Raw genomic sequence first — 24530 nt, forward strand, 5'->3', positions numbered from 1 at the left:
CCGGGGCCGCTTCCACCGTTAGAAAAGTTCCCGGATTTGAACCGGCCGGGGATCGAACCCGGGACCTTGAGCATGGTAGTCAGACGCGTTACCGACTGAGCCACCGCGGCCTGAATAGACTGCCTCAAAACCAGTCGTGCAATTGACAGTGTCAGGATTGGGAATAACCATTGTGACATAAACATAGGCTTTATTTTTTGCATGTTAATTCTTAACACAGTATTATAATTGAATCGGTCACATGAACAACATTGTAACCAATAGTTTGGCCAACAGAGACGACAGAGAAGTAAAACTGGGAAAAAAATGTTTGGCTTGTATGAATTTAGTAGTGACACATATTATGAACAGATGGAAGAGTTTTCTGTACTGTGGAAATTTTTATTTCTGGAAAAACATAAGAGAAAACAACATGGCTGATTTTTGTGCTGTTTCTGTGGCATTTGGTTTTGGTTGGATTCAACGTTCTTCATATTACCGATTCAATTATAGTAGAGGAAAGTAGACAAATATGGAATAGGGTGATAAATATGGAATACCTAGTATCTAGTTTAATGTGTGTTGATATCTGGCAGAAAGCTGATGTACCACATCTTAGTAACCGGCCGTTAGTTATGAGACTGCTTTGGTGGAACCTGGACGTGTTTGCTGGTTAATGCGCGAGAAAGACTGTTTTTGGCTGTGAAAAAGCTTTACAGGTCGCAAATAATTTAGTGTATGTGAGTGCCTTGAATGGTACGTTGGTGTTGAAATGTGCATATTTGGAGCTATCAATAGGTGAAGGTGTTGAAATATTTTTCGAATAATGGTGGCTGCTGCGGGCAAGACAAAGCCAATATGGCGGAGCGACAAATATGGAATACTGAAGGGAATATATGGAATGGTATCATCAAGGTAAGCAGTGGATCCAGTGTGCCCTGCGTCAAGAATGTGTGCAGGATATTCAGGCTAAGGGTATGTTTGTGATTTCTGCAAATAGTTTCATGTCTCATTAGACACATCTTGGCTGTTGGAACAGTTTCTGCTGATATGTCCCTCATTGCTATCTAACAGGATATATTTTACCAGGTTGTCATGTTTCAATATTGTATTAGTGTGTAAATATATTTCTCCTTATTTTGGTGTACAAAGATAAAATTTAGGTCTTATGTTTTATTTTTTATATAGTATAGCACCAGGTATTTCATATTTGTCGACCCTTTCCCAAATGTAAACATTTGTCCTTTTTTACTTTTTTTTATTTTTCTGCTAAGTGTCTATCTTTTACTAAACAAGATATGTACCACATTACACCTAACATGTCTTCGTACATATCAGAGCAAAATATTCCTATTTTACTAGTTATGACCCAAAACAAAATTGGTATTCCATATTTGTCTACTTTACTCTACTGTTGTACGGTACAAAACATTGACCGAGATGAATCGAGCACATTAAATAATTTAATCACGTAAACATAGAGTGGTCCAGGACAGGGAACTCGCAAACCGGATGACCCTCGGGGCGAGAGCTGTGGAAATCTCCCCTCGTTGTAGATGTTAGCCGTGCTCCCCCAGTGAATATACCATCTTAGCCCTGATCCTAACTTTTCCATCGCTAAATCCCTTTCCGCTTCCCTGCCATCTGGTCACTGGCGCCTTCAAACAATGGGAGTGTGGATGGATCAATGTCGACGACGTTGCCTCGGGCTGTGGCCCCATAATTCCATCACTGTGAGGATATGCTCCCGTTCCTTGGCGTTCGCTTACTCTCTAGACGAGATAGGAATGCACCAAGCAATGTCACCTGCTTGCAGGTGACTGTCCGTCCCAATGAAAATATATGGAAGCTTCACTACTGTATCCCATGGGAAGGAATTAGTATAACTGTTCAAAGAGGAGCTGCCGAAAATCTAGTCTGGTGATACCTCTTGAAGTGCTGCATGCTTGGCCGTTGCGAGGCCGTAGATCTCCCCCATGAAAGTTGTTTGGATATTATATTTTCTGCTACCTTCGGCTAATCGCGACGATGAAAATGAGTGATGACATGATGAAATTTGTAAAGGGACACTCACAAATAACATCCATGTCCAGGCCACGATTCGAACCCCGGACCCTGAAAATCGAATTCTCGCAATTTCAAGTTAGGGAGACATCAATACAGGTAATTAATTTGAAATACAAGTCAGTTTATTTTTCTATTGGAATAACCATGGAAATATTATTTCTTAAGATTGAGTACCACTTATCCAATTTACATGAGTTTCCGAAAGAACAAAAATTATATTTTTTATGTGAGAAATCACACAACGTAAACTTAATGACTAACTTTCAGAGGTGTGTAAAAGTTAATAAGAAGAGAGAAAAGTTACACATTTCAGTATTAATGGTATGTAATGTGAAGAAATAGATAAAACTAGTTGTGTCCGATATTCACTGATCGTGTGTATTGAGTAGCAGTCTCTTACGAAGCATATAATATCAAGAAATTGGCACTCTACTCAAATTTTGTATCAACGGCTCTTAGTGCTCAAAATTATTATTTTGTGGAAGAAAGAAAGACCTGTAATTGACGCCTCTTTCTCTCATTTTTCAATTAGATTGCTCTGCTTAGCTCTCTTTACTCGACTGTTCAGACTGCCAACTGAAATTGACTGACGAATCTTTTAATCTAGAAGTTTAGTTGCCTTTTCTTCAAACTTAAATCGATCATAATACACATTTGGCATTTTATTATAATCAATAATACAAGCCACTCTATTGCAATATCGTAGCTATAAGGAAGAAAGTGTAACGTAACCGAGGAGTACATATTATAACCTCTTAAAGTAGACCCATTACACCGTAGGACCTTCTCCCTCATGTGTAGTCAACTACTAATCCTTGGGAAGTCTCCTGTTTGGACAAGAAATCTCTCGCTATAAGGCCGTCGTCATCCCATCACAAACTTCAATCTTTTAATGAAAGTTCAATGTACAGAAATATAGAGTTGGAAGGCAAGCCGCGTTGTTGGCCTGCATAATTGTCAACATTGACATTTTAACTTTGATTACGGTTTGTAATATACTACACTACTACATGTTTTTCCTGCATGCAGCCTTATCACGAATGTGTCCGTCATTATCATCCAAAGTAATTATTTTAAAAAAAAACGCTAAGGAAACAGCAGAAAATCTTACACAAATGCACTTATAAAGATACAACTTTTTTGTTTAAATAATAATTTCTTCCCAATTAGACAAGAGTTGCACAAAATCGAAGTACAATAAAACAAATCAATCCGTCAAAAATAGAATCTCGGTGTTCTGTCGAGATTTTTTCTTTTTCCGAAATATACTAAAAGTTCAATTTAGTTTACTTTGTGTAAATATAAATATTTCATTCCAGCGACGTGAAAAAATAATTGTTCACATAAATGTGTGTTTTCTGAAGATTGAGGTATGCACAATGAGTTTCTATAATTTTCCTTACTTGCAGATGACATTTTACAGGTATGACGATGATTACTTTCTCGGGAGTTAAGTACGTAACTATTATATTTATTTTCCGCTTTGTCGAGCTGTGAACTCCACATGTTGTATTAATTCTGAACTTTCTTCTGCCCCGAATTATAGTTTTCGTTGTAGAGAGAATGAAAAATTATGTAATGTACTGAGATAATTAATCAGTTATCTACGTAATATATATATTTCATTGTATAAAGTTATACCTATAATATAGCTTGATTGGATTGCAACACCCTGATGGAGTAATTCTGAAGTTCGATTCATGGTAGAACTAATTCACCTATGGGCAAACTGCTATCACAGGTAAAGAGTAATGCTTATACGAGAAGCGAATATCCCTGGTATGTTTTTTGGGTGTGAAGCGCATTCAATCACACGAGCCGTAATGTAGTCAGTTGATCAAATTGTGCGAGAATCACTAAGCTTGAGAAGCACATCCGGATCGGAGGTGGTTTGAAATTGGTCAACACCATGCAATATCTACTGTTATTTGATGTCGTTATCAGCATGAGCGTACGTGCAGCGCAGATGATGCATTAAATCAATGCGAGTAGTGATTTTCTGTCCGATTTTGTCCCCTCATCTTCTCGCTTTGCTTCGTTAGTTACATTGAATCATTTGTCAAACACCCCCTCCCATTCTCTCTCTCTCTCTCACTCTCTCTCTCCCAACCAGACATTAATGTCGGTGTCGGCACGATTGTTGCACGTCCAAGAATATCATACCCAGTGGCATGTCAGGGTCATTGATTGAGGGCTTGTAGTGAATTTTCGTCTCCCACTGCACTGAAAACTCTGTTGTTGTTTTTCTTCTATTGTTTCTATCAAATGTGAAGTACTGCCGTGTTCATTTAATTATTTGTTAGGTAGTGAAGTTCAAGTCTTAATCTTTCCATTAATTCCAACTTACCGCCGGCTTCGTAACGGACTACGAAGTCAGAGAGATATCCCAAGGTCTAACCCTGTCAGGCATTGTGTTTGTCCTCGTCATGCATTTGATGAGTCCATAACTTATCATCATAGTCGCGATTAACCCAAGAGATGGAAAAGTAACAAAAGTAGGAATTCCAACTTATCCGTTCTTTGTTTTGGGAAATAACTTTTATTCTTCTGTGGTTTTTAGAACACTTAGTTAATATGTTGTACTATTCTGAAATTTGTGAGATAGGGTAACATCTGTACTTATCCAAGAATAAGCCGGCCCCCGTGGCGGAGTGGTTAACACGTCGCGCTACGACGCCAGGGGTCCCGGGTCCGAATCCCGACCTGGGCATGGATGTTTGTGAGTGTCCATTCATTAATTTCATCATATCACCACTCATCCCCATCTTTGCAAATTAGCCAACAAATGAATCAAATAAATAAATTATCCAAGAATAAACCATTTTTTAAAGGGTCCCGGGTTCGATACCCGGCGGAGGCACATAGTGGTTCGGATCCCACTTTAATCTGTAGATGCAGTCCCAATTAGCCTTACTGTGCATAAAGTGGACTTAAAACAGCAAACAAATCAAATAAACCATTTTTTGTGCTTTCAATCTATACTTTGTTCAATCTTCGTAAAGTTGTACTTTCCGTAGTATAACTTTGTTCATTCAACACTATCCCAGTCATACTTCCGCAGACTCATCATAGATGAATAATTTATTCTTTATCAAAATTAGAAGTTAAACCCCATTCGTTTTGTGGACCAATTTTCCTAAAAAAAATAATATAGTCGAATACAAGAAAATATGACAAAATGTAAGACTGATCACTAGAAAAAGAAGGCTTAGCCTCGTCCTGTTTTATGATAATATATATTAGAAATACTTGCATAAAACACAGACAACTATTTCGTAAACACCTTTCAGCACCACATGCTGTGCAGCTTTTTCTTTTGATCCAACATATTCTATCTTAATTAATTTGTTCACAAATTATCTCCATTAAATAATTTATTAATGAATAATCTCTATTGTTGGTATTTCTCATTTTGGTGCACTTTATGCTCAGTTAGACTAATGGGGACTGGACCTCCTTCATCGTGGATTTCGAGCAACTGTGAAATTATCATTCAAAGGGATCGAACCCGGAATTCCTGGATTACAAGGCGATTTACATGAAATTTGTGGAAGGTATCAGCGAATAAAACATGGAAAGAACTATTTTACTAATATAATCCAGGAATTTGAAGGAAAGTTTCCATGAACTGTAAGGTAATGTAGCCCTAAGAATTGATGTCAACCATTCCACATTGTTTAAAAGTGATATCGTGGAATCATGGCGTATTCACCCAAGTTTTCCGTTCATATTTATTCTCAGAATCGTTGCAAATATGTGGAGTAATTACTAGGTATATCGAAATCTTTAAACATTTTCATATTTACATATTCTTTAGTTTAGAAATATTAAACTAACTTTACCTTAAGATAAAATTTTCCTTGTCTTTTGAAGATTCTAGGTTTCTACTGAAGTTGTGGAAAGAATGGTAACTTCAGTGATACATGTAAACTGTAACTGTACTTATATATTGGCCAACACTAGTAAAATAAACCTTTCTCAAACATGGTCATTTGTTGACAGTCTGCACTGTACACTGCCGTCAGAGAAAGAGTTAAAGTCGCATGGGTTTCTCTAATTCTTTTGGTTTCAAGCTCTCAAATCCTCCTGTTATTAGGAAGAGAGCCCAGTTCACTAGCAAGAGTCTCTGCATTCATTATTTTAAGCATAATTTATTAATAAGAGCAGAGACCTCATTCTAAAAATGTCGTCAGCAATTTACAAAAACTCGGGTCCATGTTCTCTCAGTTTGGCGACTTAGTTAAGCATTCATGTTTCGTGAACCATGGTTTTTAAAGGTTCCAACCAGATGCGAGCGAGAGAGACAGGTTTTGTCAAATGTCCATACGGTAACAAGCAGGACAGGGCCACAGAAATGCATCTTTTATGCATTCCGTGGACAGGGTTTATTCGACCACGTTCAGTTAGCATGCACTTGGTTACAACTCAGTTAGTGCGAACTTCAATGGGAGTTGATTTCACCCTTTGTGAATGCTCATCTGTTGGGCTTCAGTCTGCAGTTGGGCTTCATCATAATCATACTCAAAAGTATGGAACTAAACTGGTGTTGTTTTCTTTGATGTCAAGTTACAAATAATCTTTAGAATATATCATGTTTTGTTAATCTATTTCGTCCTACAATGAGAATGCATTTGTTAGTCACATCATTATTTTTAATTCTAATATTCTACGATCTGGTCGCTGAAAGCAGGTCTATATCGTACAGTTTCTGATATCCTCATTATGACAACAATATATATATATATATGTATATGTACACATACATTTTTGTGTGTGCGTATGGTGAAGGAAAAGATATCACTTAATTGTGGTCAAAAGTGCTCTTGGGCAGCCATCTGTTTGACAGAAAAATGTAAAATGTCTGCCAAAGGGAGAAAAGATAGAAAACATAATGAAAGCTAAGTTCTTGCTAATTGGAAAATATTTTTGTCAATTATTTTCAATTTTGATAACACTTATTTATGTCAATATGGAGGGATATTGTGGGCCTATTAACGTTATTTTTGTCAATATGGAGGAATATTATGGGCCTATTAACGTTTCTATTTCCAATTTTCATTTCTGCAAAATAAAATTATTTAGGATTAGCATAAATGGGCTTAAAATCAAATAAACAAGTAAATACGAATTGTATGTAAATATTTGGACATAAGTTTTAACTCGTAATGCCCTTTTCATTTCTTTACGAAAGTGTCTTCTTTGCACCATTGAAATAATTTGCACTCAGGCTATACTCCAGCATTTTCCTGTGAAAGGAAAACATTTGTGTGCTAACCATAAGGACGTTATCTTCTCTCAAAATTTGGAAAGTTTGTTGTAAATCCATTTTTATTTTATGTTTAGGTAGATTAATTGGACTGGGCATGCAGCTTAAAATGGAATCAGGACCACTGCACTATGCTCCCTCCAGGAATTAAGCCTGGGATCTTTTCATGTCAAACCAATAGCGTAGTGGCTAACGGAGTGGTTCTGTATTTTCTCATCTCGTAAACAAAATAAACTCCTCCACAACATGAACGTGTGAGAGAGAGAGAGAGAGAGAGAGAGGTTATGGTTTTGTTCTTTTGCATATATCTTGAATGCTCTGTGTATGTGTGTGTTCATTTATTCACAACGTAAGAACACCGCCTTGAACCTTTCTCCCCTCAACGTGTTTTCCAGTAACCAAACGTTCCATGGAGAAAAACACACCTGATTCGAGGTTGCCGAAACAGCAGCATTCACTTCGATGTATTTATTCAATGAGGTCAGTCCATTCTCCTAGCGGTGATTATTAATCAAAACTTAATTAGTGATTCACACTCTCCGGAGTTCAGCACGATCGAGAACTTGGAAGATGAATTATGAAAACGCTTATGACAAGTGATTGGCAGGACCCTGAATGGAAAGCCCTGCTTCAGTGTTTCGGAATTTAAAGGTTGCGAACAGTAACCCCGATGCACCCGGGTGTTTCCGTTCACAAGTCCTTGCTGAATTGTAAATTCACAGAGCATTGTGCTTAGAATAATAGATACACGGTCTATCATTATCTGCCTTCTGACGGGGATGAGTGTGGATGCTTTACCCTACCAGCTTGCATATGATTCCGAGGCGATTTTTAAGTACGGGAAATATACGCTGAAAGGGCACTTAAAGGAAAATGATGCACTGACAAAGAACAGCTTGCTATCGACTTTCCAATATGCATTTCGAAGATCCACTATTAGGCTCCACACGGTTTTCTCATTATGAGATGCAATCTATGAACACTTGTATTATTAAATTTGCATGCAGGCTGTAAGAGTTTTCTATTTATCTACTTTCTCTTTTGTTTTCGTTGTCAGTTTGGGGGAAAATGTTATTTTCAATCCGAACGAAATACAGTACTCATGTCACTACTTGCGCAGAGGACTTGCTTTCATTCGTTTGCCCTACAGATTCCTGCGACAGAGTATAGCATTGCTTGCAGGAAAATGAGTTGCGATATAATGTAGACTTTGTAACAACGTAGACTAGAGCATACATAATGAGGCTATTCATATGAAACTATCGTTTTCATGTATGAGTGCGCTGGAACTCTACGAAATATCCTAATGCCATTTTCCTTCAGAATCGTATTTTGGACATTGGTGTGTGTTTGCGTTTTCAAATGCAAACACACAAGACAAATATGTAACCGCCACGCAGGAAGAGAACTTACTATGGCGATCCAAACTTCACCTCCGAAGGATCTTAGTTTGAGTCCTGGTCGAGGCATCTAATAATCATTCAGGCTCATGGTCACGATTAACATAAAGGAGTACAGATTTGAGGTTAACTGGCATTGCTATGGGCAAAACAAGACGTATGTTGGTACTTTTCTGCTATCTACCTAACAGATAGCGATTTCCAATCAAATACACTACTGTTTTTGACATGCTATTAATGGAATTTTTCTTCAACCATTTGGATACCGGGACCGGGAAATTATCCCCTCCAGTGCCCAGTACAAGCGAGATAGTTTAATTTTCCATTCAGAATTAACTTGTCATTTATTTTTAAAACGTTTAAAAAATTTTAATTGATTTTTTTACAATGAATCGCCTTTTTTTTCATTATTGTTGGTGCTAAAAATGTGGCTGTTGTGGCGATAACCTTTCTTCTGTTACATGTAAACATTGTACCTTGAAAGACTACCAAACCATCTTCACGTACGGCAAGACATAATGTGAATTGATAATTGACTTGTGTTCTCTCTCTCTCTCTCTCACTCACTCATTCACTCTCTCTCTCTCACTCACTCACTCACTCATTCACTCTCTCTCTCTCTCTCTCTCTCTCTTTTTCTCTCTCTCTCCCTCCCCTCTCCATTCCTCCCCTTCCACGTGCGTGTGTGTATCTCCATCTACAAACCCCGTTCCCAACCCATCGCTACATGCCATCCCGAAAAAGAGACACCGCGCTCCGAGCCGAAGGGAAAATATGCCGCTTTTATGCCTTTGTGCAACATTCATGCAGATATTAGTAGCACTATCTCCCTCCACCTTGTTCGGCAACAGTAATTAACAGCATAGGCAGTCACACAGCATTGTGATAGCAGCCAACAATGCCTTTGTGTCTGCGGCGAAAGTGCTGTTGATAGTTGTTGGCACTTTCAGTCGATGATACAAAATGTAGCATCGTTAGCATTTGTTTAATAGTGTACTTTGATGCTTATTTGTACCATTGCACGTTCTCTTTGTTATTAGTCTTGAAATCATGAATACATAGATGTTCTTGTTGCACATTAATTAATGGCAACTTTGAACAATAATAGACAAAATTTCCTATTTTTGTTTCTGTTAGTAAATCACGAACAAACGTTCTTCTGTTATTGTCTGAAGTACGAGGTCAATAAGTTTTGATTTATATTTTGAATTCTTTGCTGGACTGTTTAAGTTATCATGCCTTGCAATTCCACATTTTAAAACTTCATTTGATAAGCTTGTAATAACCATTAAATATACTATTTATGAGCTCTACAATCACATTAATGTACCCTGTAACCACACTGAACGTGCACATTGAGTATCTGACTTACAATTTCATTTCCCCAAGATTCTTAGTTAAAGTCCATCTACGGCATGGGTATTAATTACTACATCTATCTAATCACATGATCAGCCACTCTCAACCTTGCGATTTATCTAAATAGGTTGACAGCGACGTTAAAATGGCCTAAAATAATACCGTGTCTAGATAGTATTAATAGTACCCGACAACAGTACTTCTAGAAATACTTAACCTACAATATAAGTTTCGATGACAAGGGAACTTGATGCAGCCATAATCATGACTTTTGTCTACGCATTTTCCCAAAACAAGGAAATAGTCTCGTATTGAATCTGGATTTGAAAATCAATGCGTGATTCATGGAACATATTTCCCTGTCAATTCCCATATGTGCGATGTGTAATTTTTCAAACTGACACAACTATTGATGAGCTGTGATTAATTGCTGACATTCTTTTCTGCAGTGATTGATGAGCTATTCTGTTACACAAATCATATTTGAGGAGTCTCATCAAAGCAGTTATACTATCCACATCAACTTGTTCGATTGAGTGGAACATTTTGAAACTGAAACCATTACTGTTTCCTTGTAAGTGGGACACAAAAATTATCTCACGATTGAAATCTTGAGTCTTTCCCCTTTCTTCGGAATAACCGAAGTTCTGAAGTAAAATTGCTGAACGCGGTATATAATGCGATAATAATCGAGTAGTTATCTTTAAAATACACGCTATTAATTAACTGATTGCTTTCTCTAAATTCTTGTTCTCTATAAACACAATTTTAAATCGTTAGTGTGAACCGAAACCAAGAACCATTATTACAAAACGAACTATGGTAAACTTTGATGTGTCGCGGGAGGTAGAGAAAAGATGATAATATCTGAACTGCGCTCTGATAGAACAAGGATTTTTTAAATAGTTTTCATCCATGGAATTACAGGGCTCGGGTGTAAAACATGGTAAGTGACATTCTGGTAATTTTTGAATGTGCCATCCTTCAATTTTCGAGTGAAATTGCCATGTCATACAATTTGGATTGGACTCAGTGAAGCCTTGTGAAATTGGTAAACACAACATGAAAACAATTTATCTACAGTATAGTTTCTAATAACCTCTTTTCTTAATGACCTCAGAAATGACCAAAATGTCACTTATCATGTTTTACACCTGAGCCCTTCAATTATTTTCTAGATTTAGGGGAGAATTGCTTAAATCGCACCAAGGTAGTTTAAATAAAATGAACTGAACTGTGATACAATTTAGCATCTGCTTTTTTAAGCTCTGGCATCGCCAAGCACATCTCATTTTAGTTGTTGTTTGGTTTTTTTATAAGTCCAATTTGTGGACAGAAAGGCACTGGATATGCAGTTTAAAGTAGAACCCCAAACACTATCTGAATTCACCAGATATTGAACCCGGGACGTCTTGATTAGAAGGTGACGATGCAATTGGGGAGGCCCACAAATTTTAGTTGTGATCGTTGGTGAAATGATAAACTTTTGTACGTGTTTTAAGAAAGTGCCTGTACCCCGTGTTAATTTGTTTTTGTTTTTTAATATTGTTTCTTCCTACTACTTGTGTGCTTCCAGACTGAATTCTGTGAGTCTGCACGTTATTACTGATTCTTCTCAAATTAGTAATGACTATCAACAGTCAATTTCCAAATGTGGAGATCGATCTGCAATTGGAATTAGCTTAAGATATCCAAATTACAAAACACTATACCAATGTTCTTTTAAAGTCTTTACAATTGTTAAAAATGATGTAGTCGCTGATGTACCTCTTGAAATACTGCAGTGGTAGCCAATTTCGGTCAGACTAAATTAAAACAATTCCCTCTTTCCCTCCCCCCCTCTCTCTCATAAGTATACATGCATACTTATTTAACTTTTCTCCAGTGGCACAAACTAGCATTGCTTGATGCACATAAAATATATATTTGTTATTATTGTCTACAATTAGCTTTTAACACATCGAAGCTCAGATAGGTAGGGTGTCCCAGATATCGCTATTATTAGAGTTATCACCTCGTAATCAAAGAGTTCCTGGAATAGATTTACCTTTTGAGCACATTTGAGTGACTGATGTCTTTCTAAATTGTTAGTCCAATTCAAATTACTCTTCATTTGCATTAAATTCACTGAAATTGATTTTGTCAGAAAACTTCTTTAGATATTTTACGGCAGGTATTTTGATTTCCATTTTAGATAAGAAGATACAGACATCAACATTTCAGAGCTTTTCAAAAGAATAATTATTGATGTTTATTTTTTTTTTTGGCCATTTTTCAAATCATTCCTTTCGGTTATTTTTGTTCGATGTTTACAGAATGATACACATTTTCTGCACGTAAGGGAATTGACACATTTATTCGATTGAATAAGTATATTCTTTTTTTATTTACGTATAGTCACTTGAAGATGTTAACTCCTCAAGTAATTAGTACAAGCAAAGTGCATCAGTTATGTGTTTAGTTCCACGTGTTTTTTTCTTTTAAATATATAAGGTTACTTCGCAACAAAGTTATTCATATGTTGGTATTTTCCAAAACTTTCCGAAAATATTATTTTCGAAATTGATTGTTACGCCTGTGTTGAAGATTGTATAATTTAAGTTATAATTCATGTCTGATATGAATCTCGAAATTTATATTTCCAATGTATTTAATTAACTGGCGTTATTTGGATAACACGGATGAACAGTCCAATTCATCTTGCAGGACACACGAGTAGCTTATAAAATTTTAGATACAGCATGTAGGTTTAGAGTGGCCGCGGTGGCTCAGCTGGCCCCTGTGGCGGAGTGGTTAGCACATCGCGCTACTACGCTAGGGGTCCCGGGTTCGATTCCCGGCTCGGCCATGGATGTTTGTGATTGTCTGTCCTGAAAAGTCTTGAAATTGAAATATGAATGAAATGATATGAGTGAATGAAGTGTGATGGGGGAAGCTTCCGCATAGGGGCTCTCCTTTATACAAAAAAAAAAAAAAAAAGTCGGTAACGCGTCTGACTACCATGCTAAAGGTCCCGGGTTCGATCCCCGGCCGGTTCAAATCGGGGAACTTTTCTAACGATGGAAGCGGCCCTGGCGCCCACCCAGCGTCGAATAACATGGGTACCTGGGGGAAACCCTGGGGGGTAAAGGCGGTCAGGGGCGTGATGCTGATCACATCACCCCCCCTCACGACCGGATCAAGAAAGTGTGGGGCGTTACCCCCACACCCCCTATACGCCTTCATGGCGTGGTGCTAAGCACAGGGGAGCACTTTACCTTTTTTTATGTAGGTTTAGATATTAGATTGTTATTAGTTTGTTATATCTTATTTTAGTTGTATTTTATTTGTATTTTAGTTAAGAACATCGCTATTCTATCTCTTTCGGTTCATAAGGATGATGATAAACATGGATTAAATCAAATGGATGAAAAACAATCACAATGGAACACCAATACTCTTGTCAGGATACGAACCTAGCACCTTCTAAGTTGTCATTGTGAATTGAACAGTCAACGTTCTCGGCCACCGAGGCAGCAAATCTCTTTATATTATTTTGAGAACCTAGTAATGGTGATGGTAATAATAATAATAAGAAGAAGAAGAAGAAGAAGAAAATAACAATCATTCAGTATTTTCTTGTTTTCAGTAGGAGTGAGCCGATACCGATGTCGATACCAGTGGTATCGGTATGGGAATGGTATCCCATCGATACCGGCCGATAATTTTTCGACCGACCCTTTGATCGTTTGCGGGGTCCTCAAAAATGCCGCGCGACTCTTTCACGGAGTTTAATTGTCCTGAAAGTTATGCTAATTTTTAAAATTTCCTTGGATTTTGTACCAATATTATGTGATAAAACTGTATTTTGTGATTACGTAACAGCTATTTTTACATTCTGATGTAAGTTTTAGAATATTTTGAAGCAAAATTCTGGTAAATTGAAGCTTATAATTGGAGCGGAATACTCGGCCACTAATTTTAATCAATATTTTTGAGCAACTTTCAATTGTTACAATTTTCAAACTTCGGTATCGGTGTGAATCGGTAAGAGTATCGGTATTGGTATCGTTTCAGACCTAGTTTTTAGTATAAGTTGTTGGAAATGTGACTAGCGGATCTTTACCCTTTCTCACAGGTTGCCATCGTATCGCGGTGCACAGTTTGGGAACCACTGTGTTGAAACCATGATGACGGGCGATGGGACGCTGCGAAATATGCCACATGCAAAACGGACGGGGATTGAGTTAAAAAGTTTATCTCTCTTAGGAATGCCAAAATATGATTTAAAACGGGAGCGAAAGAAAATCCCCCGCGAAATCATTAAGTTTTTGTCCCCGCGAGCTGTCTCCCGTCCATGTGTGTGTGTCTCTCGTGAATCTTTAAATGCGGGCGACGTTAATCAAGTGCAAACTGGCAACTTAACGAATTTTCCAGAATGTGTGTCGAAAGTTGCATAAACGGAATTTTAGATATCTTCATCTTCATTTACATCAGCATTTTAAGTGCAAGAATTTAAACGAACTGAAAAATCGCCGACTCTTTCAGGTCCCTCAACCTCCCCCCCTCCCCCACCCATCCCCCCTGTTACTCCCTTTTACCTCCCATCCCTCTTTCTGTACTGCTACAATCAATATCTCCCGGTCTTTACTGAAGAGGAAAAGTGATTTGGTGGAATTAAATTCGCATTAGACACTTTTTGCGTCTTGGCTCAAAAGTAAAAGAGGGAAACTTTTTTCGTTCGTTTCTTCTTTCTTTTTTCTCTTTATTCATTCGAAAGGAAAAACTTCTTGAAATCGCAGGACGAAAACTTCTCGCTTCTTTTGTCTGCTGAAGTTCGTCGTGCGGGGGGGTGAAAAACAAGGAGAGTGGCAACATTAGACAGAACATGAGCACGTGAGAAGCATTTGGTGTCATGAAAATTGACACTCCGTGAATAAGATGATCGGCTGAAGCAAAGAAATATGGATATGATTGTGAAAAATGTATTCAGAGCAGGTCTAAACTCTGCTTTGACATGAAAGAGAAATGAATCGTTGTAATTTTAGTCGTCCTCTGCGACTGTAGCTACATCAATAAAACTATAGTTTTCGATAACTATCGGAGTTATTTCCGATCCTTCAATAGGCAAAGAGCGCTGGCAAATTTCAAGGTTAGGCTCGTGTGATTGGACGTTTCATCCACCTGCTGTGACGTGTAACGGTGACGTCATGTCGCTTACCTCCATCATTTAATGGCGCGGCAGCCTAGTCGGGTGCAGCCAGAGCTGGTAGGGAGAGTCACGCCAAGAATTACGGCGGCACAGATTGTGGATGATTTCCTTGACGCGATTTAATTACAAAAAGAAAAGGTAAATTTTTTACTTTCCTACCTCGAAAGGGTTAAATGTGAAACAAATGCGAAACAACCCCTTCAGCGGATTCAATTTGAGGGCGGATTTTTTCCATCGAGTACCATCACCGCTGATATCAAGCTTTCTGTATCAGAGTACCCTGCCACTTCTTTTCAAGCAGCTCCGAAAATGTCCTCACTGTGATGAGTAGGGAAAGGAACTTTAGGTAATTAAATGTTTTTTCTGCGATAAGATACAGACCCTCATTTTTGCCAAAATTCTGATTATAGCCTTATATGTCAACACAGCAAATTTTATTTTACATAAAAACACATATTTTCCAGTTTTCCGTATGTAAATACATATTTTGCGAATTTTCATTTTAAATACATAAAATCGCTCATTGACTTCATCCACCTCGAAATCCTCGAAGGAAAAATGTTTATAGGCTACTCTGCACCTCTTTCATATCGAGAGTGCTAGGTTTGTTTTGTCTTTGAACACCCTCGCTGGCAGACTTCTGGCACCTCGCCTACGATCCTATTGTGAGAAAATAGCTGTAAGTAGTAGCTGGGGCTGGCTACACGTAATGATAGCAAGGCTTTTTAATGAAGCAATGCAGCTATTGTGGCCGGAAGGCATAACATTTGACAATGTTCTTCTCCTCGTGACAGATGCTGCAGCTTACATGAAAAAAGCTGCAGTAGGCCTTGCCGTTAGCTACCCCAAAATGGTGCACGTTAAATGTGTGGCCCATGCGTTGCATAGAATATGTGAAAAGATAAGAGCTCTTTATCCCAATGTCGATAAACTGGTTTCAAATGGCAAGAAAGTTTTTATCAAGTTGGCTAGAAGAATAGACAATTTTAAACAAAAATGTCCTGAGGTTCCCCTTCCCCCTACACCTGTAGTTACGCGATGGGGCTTTGGTTGGATGCAGATGTTATGCCCAGAAGTTTGAAAAAATTGTATCTGTTGTAAATGATCTCGACAAAGAAGAATTCTGCAAGAACTGTTGATGGAGCCCTCCGTAAAAGTCGAATTGGCATACATCTCAACAAACCTGTCCATTCTCTCTAATTCCATATGAAAGCTTGAATCGTCCGCGAACACTTTGGCAGCTTCCATTGTTAAAGTCCGTATAGTAGAATCGAAACTGCAAGAACTCACTGGATCTAAGTGTCTAAATGTACGCGCAGTGCTTTGCTCCACCCAGTCGTTTTCTCCTCTTCTATACCGTTATGCGCGGCCTTGGTCCACAGACCTCTGAGACAGACTGTACGTTCCTGTTATCCCCTCCCACCTTCCACCTTACAGGCCACTGCAGATAAGATTCTGTCTTATTGGATGTGTGGAATTATTGTGGAATATTTAAAAGATATTCAGATCAATAACTCTGACCGCACCAGTGCTAAGAACGTTTCCTTTAATTTGATACATTCCTGCAGCAAGATGGCAACAGTAGGATATACTATATAACTAGTATGCATGTTTGACTCTCACAGTGGATCGGGCTTTGAGGAGCTCACAAATATAAATTTGTCCTTACCCCAAAACATACATGTACAAAGGTAGGGCCCAGAGACTTTATCACACACTTCATAAACTCAATATTATGGAAAATCCTTAAATGGTACTTTTCTTCTTAAAATTCAGTGTTACTCCATTCATTTTAGCTTTGCGCCTCGAAATTCATAATTCTCATGAAGCTTCTGACAATTCATTACTGTACATATGTCACGTTAGTGACTATAGTGACTATAGTTACATGCTTTTACGGTTATGTATAGTTAAAGATTTTCAAACGAAACTTCAACAGCACAATTCCATCTTATGGAAAACTGGAGAAGTGAACATATAAATAAAGCAAATCAGAATGTGTTAAGGAATTTGTAAAAATAAAATAAAAAATCAGTAGATAATAAACATGGTGGCTGCACTTGCAAAAGAATGCGGATTTTCCATGTTCTTGATAACATCATTCTTCTATACCAAGGGTTTGCAATGTTAGAAATAGATGACAGAGGTCGGTTTCTTTGCTCACCCTACTTTTTTTCATTTTGGGCCGCACTACGAGGACAGCCAGGATTTTTTCCACCTGTTCAAGCGACTCCGGCGCCCACCAGCGTCGTATAAGGTGGGTACCTGGAGTAAACTCCGGGGGGGTAAAGGCGGCCAGGGATGTGGTGCTGATCACATCACCCCACACCTTCGGCCGTGATCAAGAAAGTGTGGGGCCCTAACTCCACACCCCCTATAGGCCGTAATGGCATGTTGCAAAAGCACAGGGGAGCACTTTTTTACTACGAGGACACTGTTGATTGAGTTCAGATTTCGTCGGTTTTTAACCACTTTGGGCTAATCGCGACGGTGTGGATGAATTGTGATATGTGAAAACTGATTAAGGGACAGTTAAATGCACATGTGCATCCAGACGCCAAATCCTCGCTAGCCTGCGAAATTCAGCGCAGGATGTATATACTACGTGGAAGAGAGGTTGACAGTTGAGTGCCTTCACCACAAATCATCCCCTTCCACCCCACTACGAGGGTACTGATGCGTCATGAATATGTATCACATATGTGTGCGCGTGGGTGTGTGACTGTGTTGTAGCATTAGTTTTATCCAGGAATGGGATGACTGATACTGAAGTCGGAATCACTAGATTGCAACAAACCACAACTTTCTCAACCACGCTACCGAGAGAGTTCGTTTGTCGAACAATTATTACTGCAAGCGGTTCAATGTCACATGGTAAAATCCCTTCAGTGGAATGCTATTTATTTATTAGTTAAACAAAATAAGCATTACGTTCATGTGAGTGTGCAGCGTTCATAATGAATTAATTGAAATATAATCCAGGCCAAAATTTCAATGCAAGATATTATATTGCATGTGTATAATTGATGAAAGTAGTGTATCAATGCTGCAATGGTCTGTAGCATGTTTAGACTATTCTTTTTACTGATATTATTACAAACCATTTGGATTTTTATTTTTAAAGTATTGCAATTATATTTTTCTTCGTATGTTATTGGAAAATTGTTTCCTCTTCCGAATTTTCCTCAAGAGAATGAGAATTGTTACTACAAGCAGTGGAATAAAGTATCTGCGTGGATACATTGAACCTGTTTCGATACCTGAGCTCGGATAAGCTCAAGTATCTTAATGTAATGACGTTAGGATAAACTATTTTTGAGGGTGAGTTCTCTAAGCAATATTTTTAATAACTTAAAATGATTATTTCGAGAAATGTGATAAATCGTCATCTCAATGTGTCAAAGATAGTCAGATTGAAATAGGAAGGACATATTTAATCATTACATCTCGGACTGTAGGTGTTCGTTTATTCTGAGGCAGTATAATTTTCCAGTAATGAATTTTTTTATACCAGGTCAACTGCGTCAAATGCAAATTTCTTTCAAATGCATTGGTTTTGGAGGTGGCTCATGCCTCATGTCCTCTTCCAAATATGCAGACGTGACTTTTCATTATTTATTATTAAAGGAAAAAGACCTAATTGTCCGTTGGTAACCAAAGTCGCTAAATTATTCTGGAGATACCCTGGGACAAGAATCTTTAAATATATATAATATATATAGAGAGAATAGACAATGGTTCGAACCGGTTATTTTCCTAAAAGTTTGATTTTGGAGAAAAAATCTTTGGAAGCGTCCACTCAAAAAAAAAAAAAATCCCTTCGAATGTAACTGTTCGGTACTTTAGTATGGATACCGATAGCCTTTCGGCCTAACTCTCATCACATGTTGAATAAATAATAAATCTTATCTTCCCTCAGAGAGCCACTGACAGAACATGTCACGATAATTAGCCCCATTGGCCTTGCGTAAATAGTGAACAATGGGAATGTACTCATCCTCTAAACTATTATCATGGCTTTTTATTCGCTCGGTTGAATGTACCGGACGCATATATCTGTTTGCCTTTTGTGAAAGTGCACACAGGAATCCGAACTGTTCTCCTTCCCTCCTCTTCCCTCCCCCTCCTGTTCCATCTACCATGAGATCCCTCCGCCCCTCTCCTCTTTCCCGGTTCGTCCTCTGTCTCCCTCAACGTCCGCGGCAGTCAAAAAATAAAATATTCATTAGCATTACTAATTCAAAAATTCACTTGTGGCATCGCTTAGAATTTTGAAGAGAAAAACTCGTTACGCCAGTGTGAATATCTACCTTCTTTCAATGTGCATTGTTCATGCATTTGCGTTGAAAAGAGAGTAGCTAAGAGAGGGGAGGAAAGACAAAAGGGTAGGAAATTCCGTTACAACGTGGAATGTCCTTCTCCCTTCCACGCGGGCAGATCTCCTCCGCTGGCAGTTTCGCTAATGTTCGCCTTATTCTGAAATAAACGCTCCTTTCCGCCGTGTGGGTGTTTTGTTTCTACTTTTAACGAACCATATTTCGTAACTAAGCATGAAATTTGAGAACGAAATTAGTTTGCAGCTTCCCTCTGTCCTTTGGTCAAACGCTCTTCTCGTTCTGTGGTGCTAACTCGGATTACTTAATGAAAATCCGACCAGTAAGAAATGTTCATGTAGGTGCCAATCTCCCTTTCCACTGGATAGTAGATATCGCAGGTAACAAGTATATAGAGAGTGGGATCACGGCAAGAACATCTAAGGTATTTTTTCTCTTCAAATGTCATTTCATTCTCCTTGCTGAACCGTGGCCGTAACAGTAGTTCTAAGATTAAAAATAAATTAAGAGTTCTTTACTTCATAAACTCTTAGCAATCGACACCTTCAATTTGTTAGAAGACTGTCATAATAGCTGCCTGTGGGTTTCTTAAGGCGCATCCCTACAATGCCGGTCGGCAAGATCGAGCGACAAAGCCAATCGGCTTTGCCGAACTCGATTGACGTCCCCATAGCACTGATGATTTGAATTTTGTTATTTAGCGTCGCTTTTCTGCAACTTTTGGTTAATCGCGACGATGAGTATGAGTGATGATATGATGAAATTGATGAAGGGATACCCTCCAAGAACACCCAAGCTCAGGTCGGGATTCAACCGGGGCGACCCCTAGCGCCGTAGCGTGCTGTTCTAACCACTCTGCCACGGCTGATGGTTCATTTCAATATCGATTGTCATCGAATTATGAACGATGCCGAAAGTTAACTATGGTTCAAACTATGTACCGTGGCTAATTGTGACTTTGCATTTTCAGAAACGCCACGACTGCAAGGCGAACATTTTTTTAGCACACAAATCATTTTTGATTGATTGATTAATTTGCTTTATTTTACTTCGCTTTTTGTGCCACTTTGGCTAATTTGCGAAGATGGGGATGAGTGATGACATGATGAAATTGATGAATGGACACTCACAGACATCCATGCCCAGGCCGGGATTCGAACCCCAGACCCCTAACGTCGTAGCGCGATGGACTAACCACTCTGCCACGGGCCGGCACAAATCATTTTTGTATGTTGAAAATTTTAAACAATTGAAGTTCTGAACTTGTTAATAATCATCAAATAAAATTTATAATTCCCCGTCATACTTTCGTGATGTAGAAATTTAGAAATCTCGAATTGCATTAATGCAAAATACACTGATATATTGTAATCATCCAATTGAAAAAAAAACGTTCCTTTCTGCGTAATGCGCAAACTCGGGGAACTGTATCTGCACCTTTTCAATAGAAAATGTTACCGGTAATCAGCAGAACAGACTTTCGCCTTTTATGGCATCTTCAATTGTTTGACAACAATCACGCATCGTTCACATTGGTTTTAATATATTTGCAAAACTATATTTGCTTAGTACTAAAACTAAATATTAAACTCCGTGGCTCAACGTCCCTTTGAGGTTCAAGGTCTACCAAGTGGCTTTTACTGTACATTTGATGATTCGTTGTCAGTGCTTTGACTGGCTCTCGACAACGTAATCCGATCCCTTGCAAGCAGCTACGTCAAATTGTCAACACCGAAATCTAGGAGCTCCTATCGGGGGTAGAACTGGAACCGCTCACACAAAAGACAAGAGCGCTAACCGTTTGGTTACGCCGTAGCTCTCAGTTCAATAGTTTGTGTGAAATTACACGCCTTTAATATTGTTCGCATTTGCAACTCTCTTCAGGCGAGCTGAACTCTGGTTCATTTCGGTGGTTTCAGACTGCTCCCGAGTCTTTTACGGAACTGACATGCATCACGTACGCCTCTTGCATGAACTATGTATAAAGTACTAACAAAAACAGTAGGAATGTGCATCAAAGGTTCGCGTTTAATTAAAGCTGCAGTTCTCTGAAATAATAGTTGTATGAGTGTAAGGGAAGAAGCCGAGAAAATAGCATTTAGAATAAAAAACCTCATGCGAATTTAATTATGTCGGACAGACGAGAACATCTGTTTAAAGTGAATAAGAGTAACGCGAACGAATGGAACAAGAGATGAAAATTTATGTGGTGGCCTAGGCGGTTAGGCGTCTGTCCGTCCCGTGTGCGGCCCGAGTTCTATCCTCAGCGAGTAGCGGTATTCTTTACGTGTTTACTAGTCCAACTGTCTCGTGAGAAAAAGAACATTTCTTCCGGTACCCCTGTTCCGGTGCTGATAGTTGCACAGTAACATTCTATCATTGTTGAGAATGTGCTTTCATAGCATGTTGTTAAGCAGAAGAGACAATTTAATTTTTCTGTTTTTAGATCCTGTTCTGTTGTTTTCAAATTTCACGTCGCATTTTTGCCGCTTTTGGCAAATCTCGACAATGATGATGAGTGATGATAAGAAGAAAAATTGAGGACCGACCCAAGACTGGAGACCACAACTTCATCCTTTTTTCCAATCAAGAAATATGCGCGGTAAATTTTTGTGCGTCAATTTTCCTTACGTCATGTTTTGCTAATACAGGTGATCATAATAATTGGTGAACACCGATGATAAAAAGACAATGTCGAGGACAAATGTTTAATACAGGGTGTCTGGGTAAAGGTATTAAAAAATACATACATAAATCTCTGCAGCTATAAATGTTATTGTAGTATAGTTATTATTATACAAGTTCAGACACCAAGTTTTGATGAATATAAATGAAGTTCAATTTGGCACCGTTTGCAAAACGGCAGATGTGAAAACGATACTCGAGCTCTTGCTAAGTGTTTTTCAGCATGTGAGGCGTTTTTAGAGCAACTGCTTCATCTTCCTTTACTTGCTGAGGATCTTCAGAAACCCAAATCCAGCAACTGTGTCCGTTAACTTCCCCTCAGACGTTGAAGATTTGATTTATCAATGAACAACACCGGATCAAGACTTGAAATGACATCCACATCTCGACTAAGGCAATAACCCTTTCTATGTCATTTTTGCAGTTATGTGACTGCCAGTGACGTACCTGCACCAGTGTCCTCGAGTGTGATAGAATAAATCTTGAAGAAATTTCCTACCAACTGATCTTTAAATTAAAATATAAAATGAGTTGTTCTCACATTATAATTAATTATTTTTGGATACTTTTAGGCCGGACACCCTGTATATACACATACACCATACGAAGTATATCTTCACAAGTTAAATTTGGCGACTATATTTCAATAACTGTTCTTGGATAATCTGATCATGGTTTCGAAAATATAGTTTTAAATGAATGAGAATACTCCAGGTATTGATATTGGAAAAGTGCATTCACATTTTCTATGCTGAGAATGAGTTCAGTATTTCAAAACCAACATCACTTCTTTTTTACTTGTAGAAAGGTCTTAGGAAGACATTCCCATCTTGTTGATAGGGAGACAATTCAATTTTCATTCTCTCGGCATAAAGCCCATGTCTTGCGGAGACATAATACTTATCAACTTTCTTCCTTGGATTTTCGAGAGAAAGTTGCCGTCACGGTGTTACTTTGCATACAATTTCACAGGGAGAAAATTAAAAGCTGTGAACATTTCCGCTTGATTGATCTTTTAATTTAAACTTTTGTTCTTGTTGTGAGACTCTGGGTGATTGGATAACGAGGATGTAGATAGAGCCCTCGGCAATAGACCTCAGTGTAATGACGCTGAACACTGCATTTGCATACATTTCTTATACGGAAGGCTGAGGAGAAAAGGGAGGAAAAATCTCTCATCACTAATTTATTTCACTTTCGTCAGCCCGAAAAGCGCAAAATTACAGAACAAGCAAAAGACGTGGCAAAAGATGAGGAAACCGGCTCATTACGTCCGGACTTCGGCAATCGATTATAGGAAATTCGAGGGGAAACTTTGTCACCGCTACAAGGGCTTTGCGAAGCCCAGTTTCGTACTTTTGAATTTAGACTCATTGCAAGCTCGCGACGGGTTCTTATGAGCCGGTAGGCAATGATCGTATTTTCCAGCACGAGTGCCAAAATTGGTTGGATAAAAGAAGATAAATTGCAGATTAAAGATGAGAGACGCATATGCTCTAGATATTCTTTCTCGTGTCTACTACTTCGACAACGTTTTTAAATTTATTGCGGTGTATGAATACGAGGGAAAGTCATTAAAAAACAGGAATTTTATGAATAAATTTTTACAAGAGTACTAACAAAAATTGTTTGAGCCTTATTTTTCTACATAGTCGCCCATATTCGCAACGAACGTGATCCACCTGTCCACAAGGTTGCGGATGTTCTCTTGTAAAAGGTTTTGGTATAGCCTTTATCTAACTTTGCGAGGCCTCCATTGCCTCCTTATTATCTGCAAACTTCTCACAACGAAAATGTTCTTTCAAAGGTCCAAACAAGTGAAAGTCCGATGGCACCAAGTCCTGACTGTACGGTGGATGATTCAATACCTCAAATTTCAGAGCACGTTGTGTATCCAAATTGTGACGGGCGTTGTCATGAAGCAGCAATACTCCTTTTCAGAGAAGTCTCCAGCGTTGCGTGCGGGCTTTAACTTGTTCACCTAATCGAGCGCTACTCACAGTTTGATCCTTTTCCTGAAAGTGACATCCTAAAAGATGAATAGCGTGACTTTCCAAGGCGAGGCCTATGTCTTGAATTTATTTACGGCCAGAGACGAATGGTGCTTCCACTTTATTTATTGTCTCTTACTCTGTGGTTCATAATAGTGCACCCAGCACTCGTTTACTGTCACAATTGCATCGAGAAAACTATATTTTTCACGAGCATAACGGTCCAAATGCTCCTGACGACTCGTCTTTCGTGCACGC

The 24530-nt window shown here is 38.5% G+C and overlaps 1 protein-coding gene across 6 annotated transcripts in view; it reads left to right on the forward strand.

The window, feature by feature from the left end:
* Ptp99A (Protein tyrosine phosphatase 99A) overlaps positions 1–24530 on the forward strand; it is a 1182303-nt gene that overhangs the window by 850684 nt on the left and 307089 nt on the right. The gene's annotated exons all lie outside the window — the stretch shown is intronic.

Source organism: Lepisma saccharinum, chromosome 2, assembly GCF_977018435.1.
Source record: "Lepisma saccharinum chromosome 2, izLepSacc3.1, whole genome shotgun sequence".
NCBI lineage: Eukaryota > Metazoa > Arthropoda > Insecta > Zygentoma > Lepismatidae > Lepisma > Lepisma saccharinum.